The sequence below is a fragment of the Anas platyrhynchos genome, chromosome 19 (genome assembly GCF_047663525.1).
Source record: "Anas platyrhynchos isolate ZD024472 breed Pekin duck chromosome 19, IASCAAS_PekinDuck_T2T, whole genome shotgun sequence".
In the NCBI taxonomy this organism is placed as follows: domain Eukaryota; kingdom Metazoa; phylum Chordata; class Aves; order Anseriformes; family Anatidae; genus Anas; species Anas platyrhynchos.
The window spans coordinates 13,676,777-13,684,097 of NC_092605.1; positions in this window are offsets into that span (position 1 = coordinate 13,676,777).

The following is a 7,321-nucleotide window of genomic DNA, read 5'->3' on the forward strand; positions in this document are numbered from 1 at the left end:
CATGCAACTGGACCCTCCTTGTTCACTGTTTACGAGCAACCCTAAATATACCCCTAGCCACCATGGCAGAAGACTGAAAATTCGGGCTCCAGAAAATGCGTTTCAAGCCCCTTTCGCCCATCCAGAAGTGCCCCCAAAGGAAGGCTTTGGGTACAAGTGAACTCCCCAGGGGAGCCTTTACGCAGCCCCACATGCAACTGGACCCTTCGTGTTCGCTCTTTACAGCAACCCTAAATATAACCCTAGCCACCATGGCAGAAGACTGAAAACTCGGGCCACAGAAAAAGCGTTTCAAGCCCCTTTCGCCCATCCAGAAGTGCCCCCAAAGGAAGGCTTTGCGTACAAGTGAACTCCCCAGGGGAGCCTTTATGCAGCCCCACATGCAACTGGACCCTCCTTGTTCACTGTTTACGAGCAACCCTAAATATACCCCTAGCCACCATGGCAGAAGACTGAAAACTCGGGCTCCAGAAAATGCGTTTCAAGCCCCATTCACCCATCCAGAAGTGCCCCCAAAAGAAGGCTTTGGGTACAACTGAACTCCCCAGGGGAGCCTTTATGCAGCCCCACATGCAACTGGACCCTCCGGGTTCACTCTTTCACCGCAAGCCTAAATATAGCCCTCGGCGCAATGGGAGAAGACTGAAAACTCGGGCTCCAGAAAACGCATTGCGATTCCCCTTGGACCATGCAAAAGTGCCCCCAAAGGAAGGCTTTGGGTACAACTGGACTCCCCAGGGTAGCCTTAACGCAGCCCCACATGCAACTGGACCCTCCGTATTCGCTCTTTCACAGCAACCCTAAATATAGCCCTGGCCCGCCTGGCAGTCGACTGAAAACTCGGGCCCCAGAAAATGTATTAAAAGCCTAATTTGCCCATCCAAAAGTGCCCCCAGAGGAAGGCTTTGGGTACAACTGAACTCCCCAGGGGAGCCTTAACGCAGCCCCACATGCAACTGGACCCTCCGTGTTCGCTGTTTAGAAGCAACCCTAAATATAACACTAGCCAGCATGGCAGAAAACTGAAAACTCAGGCCACAGAAAAAGCGTTTCAAGCCCCATTCACCCATCCAGAAGTGACCCAAAGGAAGGCTTTGGGTACAAGTGAACTCCCCAGGGGAGCCTTTATGCAGCCCCACATGCAACTGGACCCTCCGGGTTCACTCTTTCACAGCAACCCTAAATATAGCCCTGGCCCGCCTGGCAGTCGACTGAAAACTCGGGCCCCAGAAAATGCATTAAAAGCCTAATTCGCCCATCCAAAAGTGCCCCCAGAGGAAGGCTTTGGGTACAAGTGAACTCCCCAGGGGAGCCTTTACGCAGCCCCACATGCAACTGGACCCTCCTTGTTCACTGTTTACGAGCAACCCTAAATATACCCCTAGCCACCATGGCAGAAGACTGAAAACTCGGGCTCCAGAAAATGCATTTCAAGGCCCATTCACCCATCCAGAAGTGCCCCCAAAGGAAGGCTTTGGGTACAACTGAACTCCCCAGGGGAGCCTTTACGCAGCCCCACATGCAACTGGACCCTCCGGGTTCACTCTTTCACCGCAAGCCTAAATATAGCCCTAGCACGCCTGCCAGTCGACAGAAAGCTCGAGCCACAGAAAATGTGTTTTGAGCCCCATGTGCCCATCCAAAAGTGCCCCCAAAGGAAGGCTTTGGGTACATCTGAACTCCCCAGGGGAGCCTTTACGCAGCCCCACATGCAACTGGACCATCCGTGTTCGCTCTTTACAGCAACCCTAAATATAACCCTAGCCAGCATGGCAGAAGACTGAAAAATCGGTCCCAGAAAACATGCTACAAGCCCCATTCGAACATCCAAAAGTGCCCCCTAAGGAAGGCTTTGGGTACATCTGAACTCCCCAGGGGAGCCTTAACGCAGCCCCACATGCAACTGGACCCTCCGGGTTCACTCTTTCACCGCAAGCCTAAATATAGCCCTAGCACGCCTGCCAGTCGACAGAAAACTCGGGCCACAGAAAAAGCGTTTCAAGCCCCATTCGCCAATCCAGAAGTGCCCCCAGAGGAAGGCTTTGGGTACAAGTGAACTCCCCAGGGGAGCCTTTATGCAGCCCCACATGCAACTGGACCCTCCGGGTTCACTCTTTCACCGCAAGCCTAAATATAACCCTTGGCGCAATGGGAGAAGACTGAAAATGCGGGCCTCAGAAAACGCATTGCGATTCCCCTTGGACCATGCAAAAGTGCCCCCAAAGGAAGGCTTTGGGTACAAGTGAACTCCCCAGGGGAGCCTTAACGCAGCCCCACATGCAACTGGACCCTCCGTATTCGCTCTTTCACAGCAACCCTAAATATATCTCTGGCCTGCCTGGCAGTCGACTGAAAGCTCGGGCCCCAGAAAATGCATTAAAAGCCTAATTCGCCCATCCAAAAGTGCCCCCAGAGGAAGGCTTTGGGTACAACTGAACTCCCCAGGGGAGCCTTTACGCAGCCCCACATGCAACTGGACCCTCCTTGTTTGCTCTTTACAGCAAACCTAAATATAACCCTAGCCAGCATGGAAGAAGACTGAAAACTCGGGCCACAGAAAAAGCGTTTCAAGCCCCTTTCGCCCATCAAGAAGTGCCCCAAAGGAAGGCTTTGGGTACAGGTGAACTCCCCAGGGGAGCCTTTATGCAGCCCCACATGCAACTGGACCCTCCGGGTTCACTCTTTCACCGCAAGCCTAAATATAGCCCTAGCACGCCTGGCAGTCGACTGAAAATTCGGGCCACAGAAAATGCATTTCAAGCCCCATTCACCCATCCAGAAGTGCCCCCAAAGGAAGGCTTTGGGTACAACTGAACTCCCCAGGGGAGCCTTTATGCAGCCCCACATGGAACTGGACCCTAAGGGTTCACTCTTTCACTGCAAGCCTAAATATAGCCCTAGTATGCCTGGCAGTCGACTGAAAGCTCGGGCCACAGAAAATGTGTTACGAGCCCCATTCACCCATCCAAAAGTGCCCCCAAAGGAAGGCTTTGGGTACAACTGAACTCCCCAGGGGAGCCTTTACGCAGCCCCACATTCAACTGGACCCTCCGTGTTCGCTCTTTACAGCAACCCTAAATATAACCCTAGCCAGCATGGCAGAAGACTGAAAACTCGGGCCACAGAAAAAGCGTTTCAAGCCCTTTTCGCCCATCCAGAAGTGCCCCCAAAGGAAGGCTTTGGGTACAAGTGAACTCCCCAGGGGAGCCTTTATGCAGCCCCACATGCAACTGGAACCTCCTTGTTCACTGTTTACGAGCAACCCTAAATATACCCCTAGCCAGCATGGCAGAAGACTGAAAACTCGGGCTCCAGAAAATGCGTTTCAAGCCCCATTTACCCATCCAGAGGTGCCCCCAAAGGAAGGCTTTGGGTACAACTGAACTCCCCAGGGGAGCCTTTATGCAGCCCCACATGCAACAGGACCCTCCGCGTTCACTCTTTCACCGCAAGCCTAAATATAGCCCTAGCACGCCTGGCAGTCGACTGAAAGCTCGGGCCACAGAAAATGTGTTACGAGCCCCATTCGCCCATCCAAAAGTGCCCCCAAAGGAAGGCTTTGGGTACATCTGAACTCCCCAGGGGAGCCTTTACACAGCCCCACATGCAACTGGACCCTCCGTGTTCGCTCTTTACAGCAACAATAAATATAACCCTAGCCAGCATGGCAGAAGACTGAAAACTCGGGCCACAGAAAAAGCGTTTCAAGTCCCTTTCGCCCATCCAGAAGTGCCCCCAAAGGAAGGCTTTGGGTACAAGTGAACTCCCCAGGGGAGCCTTTATGCAGCCCCACATGCAACTGGAACCTCCTTGTTCACTGTTTACGAGCAACCCTAAATATACCCCTAGCCACCATGGCAGAAGACTGAAAACTCGTGCTCCAGAAAATGTGTTTCAAGCCCCATTCACTCATCCAGAAGTGCCCCCAAAGGAAGGCTTTGGGTACAAGTGAACTCCCCAGGGGAGCCTTTATGCAGCCCCACATGCAACTGGACCCTCCTTGTTCACTGTTTACGAGCAACCCTAAATATACCCCTAGCCACCATGGCAGTCGACTGAAAACTCGGGCTCCAGAAAATGCATTTCACGCCCCATTCACACATCCAGAAGTGCCCCCAAAGGAAGGCTTTGGGTACAAGTGAACTCCCCAGGGGAGCCTTTATGCAGCCCCACATGCAACTGGACCCTCCTTGTTCACTGTTTACGAGCAACCCTAAATATACCCCTACCCAGCATGGCAGCAGACTGAAAACTCGGGCTCCAGAAAATGCAGTAAAAGCCTAATTCGACCATCCAAAAGTGCACCCAGAGGAAGGCTTTGGGTACAAGTGAACTCCCCAGGGGAGCCTTTACGCAGCCCCATATGCAACTGGACCCTCCTTGTTCACTGTTTACGAGCAACCCTAAATATACCCCTAGCCACCATGGCAGAAGACTGAAAACTCGGGCTCCAGAAAATGCGTTTCAAGCCCCATTCACCCATCCAGAAGTGCCCCCAAAGGAAGGCTTTGGTACAAGTGAACTCCCCAGGGGAGCCTTTATGCAGCCCCACATGCAACTGGACCCTCCTTGTTCACTGTTTACGAGCAACCCTAAATATAACCCTGGCCTGCATGGCAGACGACTGAAAAATCGGGCCCCAGAAAATGTGCTACAAGCCCCATTCGACCATCCCAAAGTGCCCCCAGAGGAAGGCTTTGGGTACAAGTGAACTCCACAGGGGAGCCTTTATGCAGGCCCATACGCAACTGGACCCTCCTTGTTCAGTGTTTACGAGCAACCCCAAATATACCCCTAGCCAGCATGGCATAAAACTGAAAACTCGTGCCACGGAAAAAGCGTTTCAAGCCCCATTCACCCATCCAGAAGTGCCCCCAAAGGAAGGCTTTGGGTACAACTGAACTCCCCAGGGGAGCCTTTATGCAGCCCCACATGCAACTGGACCCTCCGGGTTCACTCTTTCACAGCAACCCTAAATATAGACCTGGCCCGCCTGGCAGTCGACTGAAAACTCGGGCCCCAGAAAATGCATTAAAAGCCTAATTCGCCCCTCCAAAAGTGCCCCCAGAGGAAGGCTTTGGGTACAACTGAACTCCCCAGGGGAGCCTTAACGCAGCCCCACATGCAACTGGACCCTCCATATTTCCTCTTTCACAGCAACCCTAAATATAGACCTTTCCCGCCTGGCAGTCGACTGAAAACTCGGGCTCCAGAAAATGCGTTTCAAGCCCCATTCACCCATCCAGAAGTGCCCCCAAAGGAAGGCTTTGGGTACAACTGAACTCCCCAGGGGAGCCTTTATGCAGCCCCACATGCAAATGGACCCTAAGGGTTCACTCTTTCACCGGAACCCTAAATATACCCCTAGCATGCCTGGCAGTCGACTGAAAGCTTGGGCCACAGAAAATGTGTTACGAGCCCCATTCACCCATCCAGAAGTGCCCCCAAAGGAAGGCTTTGGGTACAAGTGAACTCCCCAGGGGAGCCTTTATGCAGCCCCACATGACACTGGACCCTGCGTATTCGCTCTTTCACCGCAATCCTAAATATAGCCCTCGGCGCAATGGGAGAAGACTGAAAAAGCGGGCCTCAGAAAACGCATTGCGATTCCCCTTGGACCATCCCAAAGTGCCCCCAAAGGAAGGCTTTGGGTACAACTGGACTCCCCAGGGGAGCCTTAACGCAGCCCCACATGCAACTGGACCCTCCGTATTCGCTCTTTCACAGCAACCTAAATATAACCCTGGCCCGCCTGGCAGTCGACTGAAAACTCGGGTCTCAGAAAATGCATTAAAAGCCTAATTCGCCCATCCAAATGTGCCCCCAGAGGAAGGCTTTGGGTACAACTGAACTCCCCAGGGGAGCCTTTACGCAGCCCCACATGCAACTGGACCCTCCTTGTTCACTGTTTACGAGCAAACCTAAATATACCCCTAGCCACCATGGCAGAAGACTGAAAACTCGGGCCACAGAAAATGCGTTTCAAGCCCCATTCACCCATCCAAAAGTGCCCCCAAAGGAAGGCTTTGGGTACAAGTGAACTCCCCAGGGGAGAATTTATGCAGCCCCACATGCAACTGGACCCTCCGTATTCGCTCTTTCACAGCAACCCTAAATATAGCCATGGCCCGCCTGGCAGACGACTGAAAAATCGGGCCCCAGAAAATGCATTTAAAGCCTAATTCGCCAATCCAAAAGTGCCACCAGAGGAAGGCTTTGGGTACAACTGAACTCCCCAGGGGAGCCTTAAGGCAGCCCCACATGCAACTGGACCCTCCGTATTTGCTCTTTCACAGCTACCCTAAATATATCCCTGGCCCGCCTGGCAGTCGACTGAAAACTTGGGCCACAGAAAACGTGCTACAAGCCCCATTCGCCCATCCAGAAGTGCCCCCAGAGGAAGGCTTTGGGTACAACTGAACTCCCCAGGGGAGCCTTTATGCACCCCCACATGCAACTGGACCCTCCGCGTTCACTGTTTACGAGCAACCCTAAATATAGCCCTAGCACGCCTGGCAGTCGACTGAAAGCTCGGGCCACAGAAAATGTGTTACGAGCCCCATTCGCCCATCCAGAAGTGCCCCCAAAGGAAGGCTTTGGGTACATCTGAACTCCCCAGGGGAGCCTTTACGCAGCCCCACATGCAACTGGACCCTCCTTGTTCACTGTTTACGAGCAACCCTAAATATACCCCTAGCCACCATGGCAGAAGACTGAAAACTCGGGCAACAGAAAATGCGTTTCAAGCCCCATTCACCCATCCAGAAGTGCCCCCAAAAGAAGGCTATGGGTACAAGTGAACTCCCCAGGGGAGCCTTTATGCAGCCCCACATGCAACTGGACCCTCCGGGTTCACTCTTTCACCGCAAGCCTAAATATAGCCCTAGCACGCCTGGCAGTCGACTGAAAGCTCGGGCCACAGAAAATGTGTTACGAGCCCCATTCGCCCATCCAAAAGTGCCCCCAAAGGAAGGCTTTGGGTACATCTGAACTCCCCAGGGGAGCCTTTACGCAGCCCCACATGCAACTGGACCCTCCGTGTTCGCTCTTTACAGCAACCCTAAATATAACCCTAGGCAGCATGGCGGAAGACTGAAAACTCGGGCCACAGAAAAAGCGTTAAAAGCCCCTTTCGCCCATCCAGAAGTGCCCCCAAAGGAAGGCTTTGGGTACAACTGAACTCCCCAGGGGAGCCTTAACGCAGCCCCACATGCAACTGGACCCTCCGTATTCGCTCTTTCACAGCAACCCTAAATATAACCCTGGCCCGCATGGCAGACGACTGAAAAATCGGGCCACAGAAAATGTGTTACAAGCCCCA